The sequence below is a fragment of the Aquarana catesbeiana genome, linkage group LG05 (genome assembly GCF_042186555.1).
Source record: "Aquarana catesbeiana isolate 2022-GZ linkage group LG05, ASM4218655v1, whole genome shotgun sequence".
Lineage (NCBI taxonomy): Eukaryota > Metazoa > Chordata > Amphibia > Anura > Ranidae > Aquarana > Aquarana catesbeiana.
In genome coordinates, this window is record NC_133328.1 from 38,222,151 (window position 1) to 38,238,878 (window position 16,728).

A 16,728-nucleotide genomic window follows, 5' to 3' on the forward strand; every position below is an offset into this window, starting at 1 on the left:
TTGTAGCTCTGGCTGTATATTTAGGGTTGTTGTCCTGCTGGAAGGTGAACCTCTCCCCCAGTCTCAAGTCTTTTGCAGACTCTAACAGGTTTTCTTCTAAAATTGCCCTTTATTTGGCTCCATCTATTATCCCATCAACTCTGACCAGCTTCCCTGTCCCTGCTGAAGAAAATCATCCCCACAACATGATGCTGCCACCACCATGTTTCACGGTGGGGATGATGTGTTCAGGGTGATGTGCAGTGTTAGTTTTCTGCCACACATAGCGTTTTGCTTTTAGACCAAAAAGTTCAATCGTCTTGTACGTCACTACATTCGTAATTGTTGGCCAACATTTGTGTGACTGTGTGTAGGCAAGACAAGTTGGAGCCAACATCCTTCGAACAAAAATCCACGGTTTTGTTGTCGGAAAGTCCGATCGTCTGTACGGGGCATTAGATGTGCCTGTTTTAATCATCAACCATGTGAGTTTCTAAATGTTGTACCTTCATTAAATGTAACCATATTGCTACACTTAGAGGCGCCTCTCTTCTCTTTTATACTCAGTTGTGATATGACGCTACTTGTATATCAAGTCAAAATTTATTTAAAAATGCAAGATGCTCTCAAACCAAGTAACTCTCAAACCAAGGTTTTACTGTAATGTAATTGTAAGCCATGTAAGCTGTAGCATTAACAGAACTCTTCAATGTAAACACTTGAACCCAATAATTTGAAGGAGTGTCCAAATATCTTTGGTCACATAGTGTATGTAATGTATTTTTGGGTCATCATGTTCTGTTTATAAGAGTAGCCTTTATTTTGTGATGCATAATGGTTTCTGTTTTGCGTTGTGATTCTTTTGTTTTTCCTGATGAGTAATTTGGGGGCTGCCTTTGCTGACCTGACCATGAAAGTGCCAGCTGCCTGGCCATCTCTGGCTTCAGGATTTTGGGCCACTGACCAAGCTATTAGAACAGCATGAAAGCCTTTTTTTTTTTTTTTTTTTTTTAAAGAAGGGGGCATCAATGGCAGCCTCCACACTGTATAAGGGCAGAGACACGAGGACAATCTTCACCGCCAGTTCTAAACTGCCCTTTTTGTATTTTTTTTTATCCTTCATATTATTGAACATTAAAATGCAGTCAGAGATTTTATTCCTCTTCATTCCTTCTTTTAAACTTCTGGAAAGGTTACAGTAAAAGCATCTATAAAAGGCCAAAATATAGTGAAAGCATTTTTTTTTAATCAAGTTGGCATACTCTCTGTATTGTGTAAAGAGCTTTTGAACTGCAGACTGGTTTTGAATAATTTAAATATACCGAGGAAACATATAGCAATATATCTGAAAGCCCTTTGATGTGGCTCAGAATAGTTTTTGCAATATTGTTAAAGCTGAATTCTACTTTATTAAAAGAAAAAAAAAAACCTTTGGTAAAGTAAGACTTATATTGTAGGGCCCATTCCCTCTCCCACTTGCAGCACCCCCTCCCAGTCTTAAAGAGGAAGTTAACCCTGATGGGTTTACTTCCTCTTTGTTTCCCTGCAAAGGTAAAGCATAATGGGCTACTATGCATCGCATAGTAGCCCATTATGTGTCACTTTCCTGACACAGGAGCCTGCGATGTCACCGCTGTCCCCTCTGCTACGGAGCGTCCATCTTCTTTCGTGGCTCTGGCGATGTGATTGGTCGGAGCAGCGATGACATCATTCCCACGCATGCGCACGGGAGCCACCACTAATGGCATATCGCCGTTAGCAGCGGCATGCTCAGTGTGCCTGCGCACCGCTATTTACGGCGCATGCGCTGTAGACAGCGGTGCCTGTCTTTTTGCAAATATCTCCTAAACCGTGTAGGTTTAGGAGATATTTCTTGGACCTACAGGTAAGCCTTAACCTAGGCTTACATTTAGGTCAAAGTGGTCTGTAAGGGTTTACAACCACTTTAAGGCTTGTGTCCATTGGCTTTGAGCTTGTGTTGATGGCATCAATTTAAAACCCTTCTGAGATCATTTATGCCCCGTACACACGGTCGGATTTTCCGATAGAAAATGTCCGATTGGAGCGTGTTGTCGGAAATTCCGACCATGTGTGGGCTCCATCGGACATTTTCCATCGGATTTTCCGACACACAAAGTTGGAGAGCAGGAGATAAAATTTTCCGATAACAAAATCCGTTGTCGGAAATTCCGATCGTGTGTACACAAATCCGATGGACAAAGTGCCATGCATGCTCATAATAAATAAAGAGATGAAAGCTATTGGCCACTGCCCCATTTATAGTCCCGACGTACGTGTTTTACGTCACCGCGTTTAGAACGATCGGATTTTCCGACAACTTTGTGTGACCGTGTGTATGCAAGACAAGTTTGAGCCAACATCCGTCGGAAAAAATCCTAGGATTTTGATGTCGGAATGTCCGAACAAAGTCCGACCGTGTGTACGGGGCATTAGAATTCATTGACACGTGCATTTGACTTGCTGTTGACCTTCTTCGAAACCGCATTTGACTTGCTTCAAGAGGTTTAGCATTTTGTGGACCTCAATCACCTGTCCCTATTGCCGCCCAATATCACTGATAAGATCTCTCTGCAGCTTATCAATAACCTCCTGGCCCGGCCTGTGCATGAGCTCTGCACTCTCTCTTGATTTACATGGAGTCTTTGAGTGCAACCTCCAAATCAGATGCTTCAAATATAGATAGGTGGCAGCCGTAGGGGCTATTAATCTGAGGAGCGCTAGGGGAGTCCAGTGAGGATGTAGTATGCGGTTAACCACAAGGGTCTGAAGGGTTCAAAGGGGGTTTCAGTCTCAAAAGGCTGACCAGCAAGTAGGCAGGTGCAGTCTAATTTTTCCACTGCAGGTGGTGCTCAACCACAGCGACAGTGCAGAAGGAGAGGAATTCAGGAGGAATGTGCTTCCTCAATGGTTTCCTTGGTCGCTTGGGCAGCGATCCAATTGGGTTTGGCAAGCATTTAGCGTGTGGAAAATGCAGGGACAGGTTACCCGTCTGTCAGGGACAGTATTAGCAGAAGGGAAAGGTTCCCAGACCAGTAGAGAAAGCTTAGGGAACCAATCACTCTTCTTGGAAACCTTCCATCTTGGGCTCAGACCGGGCCAGGCCACATTCCACCCCTCAAGACAGAGGCTGTCAGCTCAGCTGAAACCTGCTCCAATACACGCTGTTTTCATCCGTGAGTGTACCCTGTTGGACTTCCTTTCCCCAGGCTTGTTGTGAACTGTTTTACTTGTGTTACTTCACTACAAGTTCTTAAAATTGCATCCGGACTGAGTGTGTGTTATTACCGCCGCACCATGCTGCACCCACCCACAAGAGGTCTCTGGAGCAACTTGGAGTGTTCACCAGAAAAGAAACGAGGGAGGCAGGAGAGCCCTTATAGTGTATCTAGTTGGCTCAAACATGGTAATTAGCCCAAAAGGTTCATCAATAGGAAAAAAAGACAATAACTTACATCTGTTCAGACTGCAGTCACCCAGTGGGGTGAAAACATGCAACCTTCTGTGTGCACAGGTGGGGAAAACCCTGTCTCCATGCAGGATAAAAATGGTCATTCTCACCACCATGGGGGTCCCAATCCTGGATCCTCTGAGGGGTTCTCAAGCAGGTGTTTTAACTAGGTAGCTTAAAAAAAGGTCTAAAAAAAACAGAGGGTGGTTCAATTGATAGAGGTACCATATGTCTAAGGATAGATCAAAGTCATCTGGTTTAATGAACACTGAAATATTGGTGAAATAAAGCATTTCGATGTTCATTAAACCAGATAACTCTGAACTATGGTGCCAACTGGATCACTGACAGCTTTTTAGACCTCTTTTATCTCAGCTAGGGGAATTGGATTGGACCAATGTGTCCTCTTCCATGGACTCTGCACCTTCTTGGGACAACCTGACTCCCATTGGACACAGACATACCCCCCTACCTGGATTTTTTGTGGAGGTTTTCTTGAGAGAGGACAAAGAGGGGTCCCAGACCGTAAGCAACATTATCCTCGACCTTTAACAGTATACCAGATAGCAGCTGGTCTACGAAATTGCTTGAAGATCCCTACTTAAAGCGGAGGTCCTGACGATTTTTCTTTTTTAAGTCAGCAGCTACAAATACTGAAGCTGCTGACTTTTAAAATATGGACACTCACCTGTCCAGGGCGCCCGCAATGTTGGCACCCGAAGCCGATCTGTCCCTCAGCTCTCGGGGGGAAGCGTCGCCATCTTCGGTAAGGGAATCAGGAATTGAAGCCTTGCGGCTTCACAACCTGGTTCCCTACTGCGCATGCGCGATCCCACAGCTCCCTGCTGTCTTCTGGGACCTGTGTGTCAGACAGCGGGGGGGGGGGGCAGAGGAGGCGCCGGACATGGCGTAGATATCCGCGGATATCTATGCCCGGAAGTGGGAGCAAATACCTGGATTATACAAGTATTTGCTCTCCCCTCCCCCCTGAAAGGTGCCAAATGTGACACTGGTGGGGGGATTCCGAAAAGCGGAAGTCCCATTTTTGGGTGGAACTCCGCTTTAAAGATATTTGGCTTGTGTAGACACTTAAGAAAAGCATGCCTCCTGCAGCCTCCTGTATGTAATTCCCATGTTCTTGATCTTCATTGGAGACTGTAGTGGATTCAGTAGTTTAGCAGAAGAGCAATCTGGGCAGGGGTGACATCATTGCATTTTAATGCATATTTGAATTCAAATAAAAACATGTAATATTTTGCAGTTTACCAGTCCTTAGAAACAGTAGTTGCGTTCCTTTTTGCTTTTCCAGCTATGAACATTTTCAAAAGTACAGAAAATACCTGTTGACTTTGCCAGAAACGCAGTGTCCTTGTCACTTCAAAAAAATAAAATAAATAAATTCAAAAAGCCTTATCTTTATTGTGTAAACTACTAGTCCCATCAATCTATTTTGTAATGGAGATGAAGAGAGGAAAACCTGTTTGAAGTCCAGCTTGTGTGGCAACCATGGCTGCCTCATAGATACAGTGGAGAAAAGAGTGTAGACATGAGGCATAGACACAAACTGTCCTGGATTTTCTGGGACAGTCCTGCATCCTTGACCTCAGTCCTCATGATGCTGTGTCCTGAGCAATGCCCCAGGATCACAGTGTCACACTTATTTGAGTTACTGGGCATACGGGGTTAACTGTATCTCATGGACCAGGGCTGAAATGTTGGTATGCACGATAAAGGAATAAGAAGTGTGTTATATGAAATATAACACACTTAAATATAATCCACCAGGGATGCCCACCACTAGACACCACCAGGTATGCCAATCAGTGCCCACAATGGATGCCAATCAGTGCCCACAATGGGCATCACTGATTGGCAGGCATTATTGTTTGGCACTGATTGGCAACCATCAGTATCATCCATCAGTGTCCATCAGTGCCACCTATGTGTACCCATCAGTGCTGCATATCAGTGCCCATCAGTGTCACCTCATCGGTGCCCATCTAATGAAAATAAAGAAAAAAAAAAAAGCCTGAAAATATAAAAATAACACAGCCACCATCATCTAAAGAGCTGCAATATATGACGTTTTGGGTTTAGCTAAGCTTTAACATGTATAACCACTTTTGATGTCACATTTGAGAAAACCCCCCCCCTATATGTTTGTTATGTGTTACCTTTCACACATCATGCCTAAGAATTATTTCAAAAATATTTCCTTCCTTTAAGATTTTTCTTAAAGGCCTTAGGGTGTCGGCATTCTGGATGAAGTAGTAAAGCAGACACTTATGGACAGCAGCATTGTCAGTTGGGGGGAAGGTAGTATTAGACTAGCAGATTTAGACCCCTCTCACTCTCTATTTTTAGCGCTGCTTTACCGTAGTTTTAGCGGCGCTATTCGACCGATAGCGGGGCGGCTTTAACCCCTCGCTGGCGGCCGAAAAGGGGTTAAATCCGCCCACAAAATGCCCACAGGCGTTTTTCCGGCGGTAACGTAGCGCTGCCCCATTGATTTCAATGGGGAGCAGCGGTGGAGGAGCGGTGGGCTCACTGCTCCTTCACCGCTCCAAAGAAGCTGCTGGCAGAACTTTTTCTGACGCCCTGCCAGCGCACCGCTCCAGTGTGAAAGCCCGAGTGAATGGAGCAGCTGTTTTAGGGCGGATTGCAGTCGCTTTTTTTAAAGCTATATCGCCTGCAGAACGCTCCAGTGTGAAAGGGGTCTTAGATTCACTTGATGGACTAATTATAATCAGTTACAGAAAACTGTTTTTTTTTTCCCTTTTGAGATAAAGGTTTTCCATAAATAAGTAAAAGCTGATCATTGTAAGCTCCCGTCAGTGATAAGTGGTTTGTCTCAACCCTCTTACTGCTACTTTGTCTGGAGAGCTTGATCTGTTAACCACTTGTCACCCGCCATATACCAATATGATGTCGGGAAAGTGGTTGCGATATCCTGACCGGACGTCAAATGACGTCGCCAGGATATCAAGCAGCTGCACACCTCTGGGGGCGCGCATCGTGGCGATCATTGTTGCGGTGTGTCAGTCTGACTCCGATCTAGGTAAAGAGTCTCTGAAGGAGACTCTTTACCATGTGATCAGCCATGTCCAATAACGGCTGATCACGATGTAAATAGGAAGAGCCGGTGATCGGCTTTTCCTCACTCGCGTCTGTCAGATGTGCGTAGAGGAGAGCCGATCGACTGCTCTTCTGACAGGGGGGGTCTGTGCTGATTGATTATCAGTGCAGCCCCCCCCCCCCCCGAGGATGCCCACACTGGACTACCAGGGACATCACCAGGACCACCAGGGATGCCCACCACTAGACACCACCAGGTATGCCAATCAGTGCCCACAATGGATGCCAATCAGTGCCCACAATGGGCATCACTGATTGGCAGGCATTATTGTTTGGCAGTGATTGGCAACCATCAGTATCATCCATCGGTGTCCATCAGTGCCACCTATGTGTACCCATCAGTGCTGCATATCAGTGCCCATCAGTGCCGCCTATCAGTGCCCCATCAGTGTCACTTCATCAGTGCTCATCAGTACAGCCCCATCAGTGAAGGAGAAAACTTACTTATTTACAAAGTTTTGTAACAGATACAAAAAAAAGTATTTTTTTCAAAATTTTCAGTCTTTTTTTTATTTGCTTAGCAGAAAATAAAAATCGCAAAGGTGATCAAATACCACTAAAAGAAAGCTCTATTTGTGGGAACAAAATGATAAAAATTTAGTTTGTGTACAGTGTTGGATGAACGCACAATTGTCATTCAAAGTGCGACAGCGCTGAAAGCTGAAAATTGGTCTGGGCAGGAAGGTGTATAAGTGCCGGGATTGAAGTGGTTAAAGGGAGTTGAAAAATAACAGCCTTACTGGCTGGATCACCCGGTGAAAATAAAGGAGAAAAAAAATGCAGCCACTACATCTAAGAATTGGTCAATTGTAATTTAATAAATGTTTGTTTTTGCTTTATGGATTGGTCTGTTGCACTTTTGATAAATAACCACAAGGTGGTGCCAAATCCATTACTGTAAAATTACATTTTGGTTTTTCTTCTTTCTTGGACTCAATTCTCAACCAAACTGAAGGAACTTGATCTCTGACAACCTAATACTGGATTCACAGTGTAGCAATAACTCTCGGTGGAGCTGCTGGTTTAAAGCGGGCTTGTTACCTTCACTCTCGACACCTCTGTTTCACCGGCACCGGGTCTAGGGTCCCGTTGAGTTTACCTCTGGGCGATGCAAGCACTGAACACTCGAGTATATTTTTCCAATGCTTTAATGAACAAATAAAGGAAGTAGCAGGAAAGAGGCAGAAGGAAAGCTGCAGGGAAGCTCAAATACCTTCCAGTAATATTCTTCAGAACATTCTTTGGAATTGAACACTTGTAGTTGAATGCACTCCCCTTGTGGGATTCAATCTTTGCCCGCCTGGATAGGCCTCTCTCACTTGCCTAGCAGCCAGGACGTAGCACGAGCAAAAGTCTCTGCCACAGACTTGTTTGGAATTAAACCCGTACGATCCTCTGCCACAGGATATTGGTTTGCGATGAATATCAGACACAGTACTTGAACCTTTAAGCCAACCCGGCAGTACTATGCAGTAAGATTACGTCCACCAACCGAGTCACCAGGCCCCTCTCCAGACCAGCACTCTGCATGATCCTTCCATGACGGGTCCTCCCCTGGGATCTCCCCGGTTGTCCAGCTTCTTTACTCTGGATAGACAGCTCAGGACCATTCCTCTGCTGCTGTGGTAGGCCCCAGACAGGCTTCTGGGCCCACCCACGCGCCGCAGCGGTGTGGGCCTCCGGAACGAGGTGGTACTCTTAACACATACCTGTCGGCCAGGAGGGCCAGCAGGTGGCTGAAAACGAACCCCAGAACATGGCGTCTGTCCCATAAATACCCTCTCCGAGAATGCAACTCGGAGGACCACCTCCACCGAGTTATCTCCGGGACAGAGGAGCATCCATACGCTTCAACACGTTGCCTTTCCAACACCGACCCATGGTGACAACGACACCCACCGGCGCAGTGTGGAACCACACGCAACTCAGCCAAGCTGGAACAGAGGCAAATCTGACTTCCTCTAACAAGTGACCCACTAGATTTACCCATCAGTGGTAGATTAAAATTCTACCAGCGCTACAACAGCTTTCCATGTGCATTTCCTTATTCTTCTTTTCATGCATTATCAGCACTCATGCATTTTCATGCTATTGTAACCAATGGGCCCTTTATCAAGAGTCACCACAGGGCCATATTTCTCTCAGTACAGTTAAAGAGGAAGTAAACCATGATGGGTTTTATTTCCCCCTTCAAAGTGAAAGCATAATGGGCTAGTAAGCACCGCATACTAGCCCGTTATGTGGGACTCACCTGCAAACAAAGCCCACAATTTCCCCACTGGAGGCAGCATCCATCTTCACCCCTCTTCCATCCGGGGCCGTGGACTCCGACTCTGTGACTGGCTGGAGTCGTGTGACGTCACTCCTGTGCATGTGCGTGGGAGCCGCCTGTAACGGCACTAGCCCCTTAGAAACCCTTTCTTAGTGCCCTTTCTTCAGTGCGCATGCGCCGATGACGTCAGCGAAAGTGTATATGGTAAATATCTCCTAAACCGTGCATGTTTAGAAGATATTTCCAGTACCTGCAGTTAAGCCTTATTATAGTCTTACCTGTAGGTAAAAGTCCTATAACTAGGTTTACAACCACTTTAAAGCCCCACTCCGGGAAAATTAAAAAATGTTCCCTTGCTGGGGGGCTGTGCCTGTACTGCAAAGGTTAATTGCTTGCTTATGTCTGGGGGACAAATACAAGGAGATTCACGTAGGAGATCCTCCACTCTGACATCACAGGCATGATGGGAATTGTAGTTCCTGAACAACCGGAGGGCCATACTTTGGAGACCCCTGCTCTAGGGCACTGATGGTGAACCTTGGCACCCCAGATGTTTTAGAAGCACATTTCCCATGATGCTCATGCACTCTGCAGTGTAGTTGAGCATTATGCATCGCTCCCAACTGTCCCCGATTTTAAAGGACTGTCCCTGATTCGGAACGAAGTCCCTCTGACCCTCTTTCCTCCTCATTTGTCCCTCATTTTGGTCTGATCTATATACAGTGGAAGCTTGGATTATGAGCATAATCCGTCAATGGAAACAAAGATAATTTGTTCCACATTGACATGTATTACATGCAATACCACATGTGGCCAGAGGTGGGGGGCGCCGGAGAGCCTCGAAAATACTCGCAGACCACTTGGCTGAACTCGGAAAGGCTCGGAAACACTCAGGAACCGAGTATTTCTGAGTCATTCCGAGTATTTCCGAACGGTTTCAAACCGTTCCGAGTGTCCCTCGGCGCCCCCGCACCTCTGGCCAATTGCAGTACTGCACCGCCCATTAGCTTGAATTCTGCTCGTTTTGCGAGACAACACTCGCAAACCGAGTCAAAATTTTTTTTTAAAAAGTTGCTCGTCTTTCAAAAAACTCGTTACTCGTAAACCAAGGTTCCACTAAACAGTATAAAATGCACTATTAATCTAACAAAAAGCGTTTCCCAGTGCCAAACTTTTCATCCAACTTCTAAATTGCTGCATTTGTAAATTCCAAAGGCCAGTATAAAGGAATAGTAGTGGTAAGAAAAAAGCACTTGTGGGTTTAACCAATCATTTTTTTAAATTTAATTCTCCTTTAACGGGGTGTGTCCTATGCCTACATACTTTTGCTAATAGGTGTCCCTCATTCCCATCTCAGAAAGTTGGGAGGTATGCATTATGGGAAATGTAGTTCCAAAACATCTGGGGTGCCAAGGTTCGCCATCACTGGTCTAGGGTCTTGACATCGCCAAGACATCGCCAGGGTCCAAAATCCTTCCCCAGATCATGGAGGAGCACCACCTGCTGGGGGCGTAGTGGATCAGGTAAGTATAAGTCCCCATTCCCCCCTGCACAGCGCAACGTTTTCACGCATTTGTCACATGACAGCATACAGCAGCCTACTGACTTGAATAGGCTGCCCTACATGTGACGAACGCGCCAAAGTAGCTCCCGCACCATTTGGCAGTGAGCCTTGCGTTTTGCAATGAACATTCTTCTGCATTATGTATATGTTTTGTCACATGGCTGCTACCCCCATTTAGGGTGCTATTAGGAAATAATTGCACCACAAGCGTTATGTAGAAACGTTTGTTTCAGAGTGCGGTCCAGGAATGTGAAGGTGTGAATGCCGCCTGTTATTCTTCTACCTTCAACAAAACACGCTATATACCATTGGGTGCGGATGCGGCCCCATTGCTAGGGATATTTTTTTTTTGTTTGCCCGGCGAGGGGCTTCAAAGAGGAAATAAACTCTTCCCCTATGAAACTGTTTTATAAATAAGCCGGTATGGCAATGTATTCCAACACATTCCACATTAACCATTTCAGCCCGGGAAGGTTTTACCCCCTAATGACCAGGCCATTTTATGCGATCCGGCACTGCCTCGCTTTAACTGACAATTGCGCGGTCGTGCGACGTTGTACCCAAACAAAATTGACATCCTTTTTTTCCCACAAACAGAGCTTTCTTTTGGTGGTATTTGATCCCCTCTGCGCTTTTTTTTTTTTGCGCAAACTATACAAACTATGGTAAAGATTTCGAGACTTTTTATTTACTAGTGGCGATCAGTCATTTTTAGCGGAACTGCGACATTGCGGCGGACAAGTTATAGCGTCTACAAAATAGGGGATAGATTTAGGGACTTTTTAAAATGTTTTTACTTGTAATGGCGGCAATCAGCGATTTTTAGCGAGACTGCGACATTGCGGCAGACAAATAGGACCCCAATTGACACTTTTTGGGGACCAGTGACATTGTTACATTGATCAGTGCTAAATAAATATGTATAAATTACACAGTCAGGGAAGGGGTTAACACTAGGGGGTGATCAAGGGGTTAACTGTGTTTCCTGGGTGTGTTCTAACTGTATGGGGGATGGGCTCAATGGAACATGACAGAGATCACTGTTCCTGATCACTGGGAACAGCAGATCTCCAGGAGGTCCCCTGATAGAAGGGGGATCTGCCTTATTTACATAGGCAGATCCCTGTTCTGCCTCTGTGTACCGCGATCGCGGGTCACTGACAGACCACAAGCCTGCAGGGCCCAAGGGCGCGCTCCCGCGGCGTGCAGCGGGCGTGTTTGCGCGCCCGCAGTTTAACATGCACAAACTGACGTACGGAGGTTCGTACGCAGGACCTGTGGCTTGTAAGGTCACATGGGGTGTATCAGGAGACTGTAATATCGCGGGATCTCGGTGCTGTGCCGCACAGAGCTGATATGACAGACGCAGCATCCATTTTTATGGACTGATGGCACAAAGAGCGTGAATCGGGTTAGCTACTTAAGGACCGGAATATTTACCCCCTTAATGACCAGGCCATTTTTTGCGGTACGGCACTGCGTTGCTTTAACTGACGATTGCGTGGTTGTGCGACGCTGTATCCAAACAAAATTGACATCCTTTTTTTCCCACAAATAGAGCCTTTTTTTGGTGGTATTTGATCACCTCTGTGGTTTTCATTTTTTGCGCTATAAACAAAAAATAGACCAACAATTTTGAAAAGAAAACCAGTATGTTTTACTTTTTGCTTTAATATATATTAAAAAAAAAACTTCTTCATTAGTTTAGGCCAATATATATTCTTCTACATATTTTTGGTAAAAAAAAAGAAATTGCAATAAGTGAATATTGATAGTTTTGCGCAAAATTTATAGCGTCTACAAAACAGGGAATAGATTTATGACATTTTTCATATAATTATTTTTTTTTCACTAGTAATGACGGTGATCAACGATTTTTAGCGGGACTGCGACATTGTGGCGGACAGATCAGACACTTTTGACACTTTTTTGGGACCAGTGACATTATTACAGTGATCAGAGCTAAAAATAGACACTGATTACTGCATAGCTCCCAACTGTCCTTGATTTGGAGGGACTGTACCTGATTTCGAGGGACTGTCCCTGATTTGGAGCAATGTCCCTCTGTCTCTCATTCCTCCTCATTTGTCCCTCAGTTTGGTCTGATCTATATAGTTGTATATAAAATGCACATTTTATCTATCAAAAAGTGTTTCCCCGTGCTAAACCTTTCATCTGATTTCTAAATTGCTGCATTTGTAAATTCCAAAAGCCAATATAAAGGAATAGTAGTGGTAAAAAAGCACTTGTGGGTTTAACCAATATTGTTTTTTTATACAATTCTCATTTAAGAGGGCGTGGCAGGGGGTGTGTCCTATGCTGCACACTTTTGCTGATAGGTGTCCCTCATTCCTATCTCAAAAAGTTGGGAGGTATGTTGCTGTGTAAATGTCACTGCCAGGGAAGGAGTTAACACTAGGGGGCGATCAAGGGGTTAAATGTGTCCTAGGAAGGTGTAGAGAGAGATCGCTGTTCTTGATCACTAGGAACAACAGATCTCTCTCTCTACTTCCCTGACAGAATGGGGATCTGTCTGTTTACGTTGGCAGATCCCCGTTCTGTCTCTGTGAGGAGCGACCGCTGGCCACGTGGCGCGTACAATGACGGCGATTTGCGCAGCCGTGCCAATCTGCCACGGTACAACTGTGGCAGGCGGTTGGCAAGTAGTTAAAGGTGCGCATGCGCAGGTGACGTCAGCAAATGCAACAGTACAGATTACAAGAAAACAGAGCAAGTAAGATGACATTTGCATACAGTGAATTTAACTGTTTGTAGACGTATAAAAACTAAGAGATGGGACTTTAAGGGCACAACAGTATTAAACTACAGAAAGGTAAGTATCGTTTTTGAAATTTTATTATTAAAGTCCAAAAAAACAGAAAACAGACGTAAAAGTTTAAAAACAGGTCTGACTAGACATGGAACCTAATTATATACACCATATGGATCCTATCCCGCAAGCTCTTATAAGATCTCTTGTAGCTATAGGTAAAAAATCCAAACACTCATTCCAAATGGAAAAGAATAAACTTCCCCAAACATAAGGTGGTGGAAGAATGTGGAGCTGTGATTGGAAGAATGCTGCAGGTCTGGTAGTCCGAGGTGAGGTGCTCTCTAATTGCTCAACATGTTTCACGTTGACAAAAAAGCTTCTTCAGGAGATAGAGGTTCTATTAAAAATGCACAGAAAAGGAAAAGACAAACATATATCACAATGACAATAATTATACACTGTTGTCAAAACGTAGACTTCAAAAAGAGGTATACATATAAAAATATCTATGTTAGAGATTCAACCCTCCCGTGGTGATCAATGGGAGAGACCCTATAAAAGATTATGGTCTCAAAAGGAAGGACAGCACAGCCTGGTGGTCTGGGGCAGCCAATCCAAGAGACATGAGAGGCGCTACTGGTATGGATTAAGATAAATAAGTGGTGATGGGTAAGCTCCAAATAAGGACTATAAAGTTATACGGTCGTATACGATCATCAATTATTCAGACCATATTGCAAGTATAAAAGAGCCATAGAAAGGTTGAAATGGGAAGGGGGGGGACGAAAAAGGGGGAAGGGGGGGGAGAAAAGGGGGAACGAGGGAGCAGAGGAGGGGAAGTGAATAGACAAAAAATCCAATCAAATTGGGGTCTATATATTGACATACAAAAGATATGTACCAAAGGTAATTCGCTTACCAATTAGGTATGGTGAATGTGGATGCTACCAGTAAAACGGGTAATCAGTGGATCGCAAAACGATCGGAAGCAATAATATCTGAGTTGGATCAGAAAAGCAGCGGTCGGAGCCAAGAACCTCCCAGGTGCATATAACATCGGATAGTCATGGGTAGAAGGAATAGCTTTTGTGAGCTATAATTCTGATATATGAGAGGAACATAGTCATAATCACGATTTGCAGAGATGGCAGTCAGCATGGATTGCAAGACCAATCATTGTTTGCATATAAGAATAGTCCTTACAGTGAATCAGATAGCTGGACTTACCCAAGGACAGATGAGAGGAGGTTCGGGGGTACACCGCTCAGTTAGACCAGTGCCTTTTCCATGATCCTGAACCGGACGCCACCATGTCCTTAAATAGGCGACCCTGACCGGAAGCAGCCAGCTCCGTGGAGCGCGGCGTCTCCCGGCCCCATTGCGGGCTGCCGCGCATGCCCCGAGCAGCGTCACCTCCACGTAAGACGACGCACGAACGGCAGGGATAACTCCGCGCATGCGCCGAACTGAGGCGCGGCGGGACGAGGTCCAGCCAATGCGCAGACAGCAGGGGCGGAGGCTAGGGGAATCCAGACAGGTCCCCATACCCCCGTCAATCGCCGCACATCCGGTCGGAGGATCGAACCGGATGTGCGGCGCTATGCAACGGAACTCACCAAGGGCGAAGGCCAAACAATTCCAAGGGAGACCAACACTAAGGGATCAGTCCCAAAATCACCACAGGGGGGGAGGAAAGAGAAATGAAAGGGTACACAAATTGTATGCACAATGATATATACATGATTATAAAATCCAAAAGGGAATCCAACAATGCATATAAACATTCAAAATATCGATTTACAATTCAAAGGAGAGGAGCTTAAGAATATGTTGATCTGGGACAAACAGGGTTTTAAGGAAAAATCATAACAAACTATGTTATATTATCGAATCCAGATGGTAAATTATTTCACTAGTAATGAATCACATTGGGGGGATTTTTGGAGATGACTGTAAGATCAGAGAAGAGGTCTATATGAATGGGATTCATTCAGGCCAGGTGCCCTGGTGGCATTTAGGCGCTCAATCCATAGGGTCTCTTTTTGTAATATGAACTTGTCCCATTCACCACCTCTGGGATTTTTTGGGCCGACGGCCAGAACAGTAAAAGAAATAGATGACGTATCAAACCGATGATATAAATCAAGGTGTCTGCTCACGGGTGTGAGCATCTTCCCATTCCCTGAGTAGTATACATGGTCGTTAATTCTTTGTCTTAACTGTCTGGCCGTCTTCCCCACATAAAAAACCCCACAGGTACAGATCATCAAGTATACCACCCCTTGTGTGCAACATGTGGCTGAAAATTTCGGATGATAGATTTCACCATTTGGAAGTAAGATAGGGTATTCGGAAGATATCCACGGACAAAAAGAACAGCTTCCACAGGGCGATGTGCCCTTTGGTCCCTGGAGAGAGGCTGGGTTGTAAACTTTGTATTGGCTAGATACAAGTTTATCCTTAAGGGACACTGTGCGTCTATAAACTATTTCTGGATATGTATTAACATATTTCTTCAGAATAGGGTCCTCTATTAAGAAATGCCAATGTTTTTTTAGAATGTTGTTGATGTCCTGGTGGTGGCAAGAAAATTTGGTAATCATTTTGACGGTGGGTTTCTGTGATCGGGCTTTTATTGTATATAGTAAATCGTTCCGTGATTTACCTTTGGCTTTATTGAAGGCCTTACGTAGGAGGGATCGACTAACCTCTAGCTAACAACCGGGATCTGAGCAAGTTCGCTTGGTGTTGGAAATCTGTCATTTGTGTGCAGTTTCGGCGAAGGCGGATGTATTGCGCATACGGTATGCTTCCGATGAGGGTAGGTGGGTGTGCACTCGTGGCATGCAGCAGTGTATTTCCTGCTGTTGTTTTTCGAAATAAGTTTGTTGACAAGGTGTTATTGGCGTCTTTGTATATCTCGAGATCCAGAAAGCTGATAGTTTTAACATCACATTGATACGTGAATTTTAAGTTAAAGTGGTTTGTATTTAACATCTGTATGAATTGTTGTAGAGTCTTTTTAGTGCCTGTCCAAATGATGAAAATATCATCTATGTAGCGTTTCCAGATCAGAATTTGATCTAAGCATTCTGTAGACTGATCTCAAGAGAACAAATGATGTTCCCACCCCCCCAGGTACAGATTAGCGTAGCCAGGGGCACAACAAGTGCCCCTGGCTACGCCCTGCACCTGGAGGTAGTGGGAACCCATAAATTCAAAGGTGTTGTGAGTCAAAATGAAATTGAGTAACTTCAGGATAAACTTGTTATAATTCCACTGATGATGGTCCTCCTCATATAAGAAGGTACGGACCATCCCGACCCCCTGCTCGTGAGGGATGCTGGAGTACAAAGCCTCCACATCCAGGGTCACGAGCAGGGAATCAGGAGGGACCGGTAACCCTTCAATCTGTTTCAGTAAGTCTAAAGTATCCTTGGTAAGGCAATAACATGGGGCATTAGTATGGCATCTACAAGTTTGCTGGCATTGTCTGTTAAACTACCAATACACTAAATTATCGGTCTCCCAGGGGG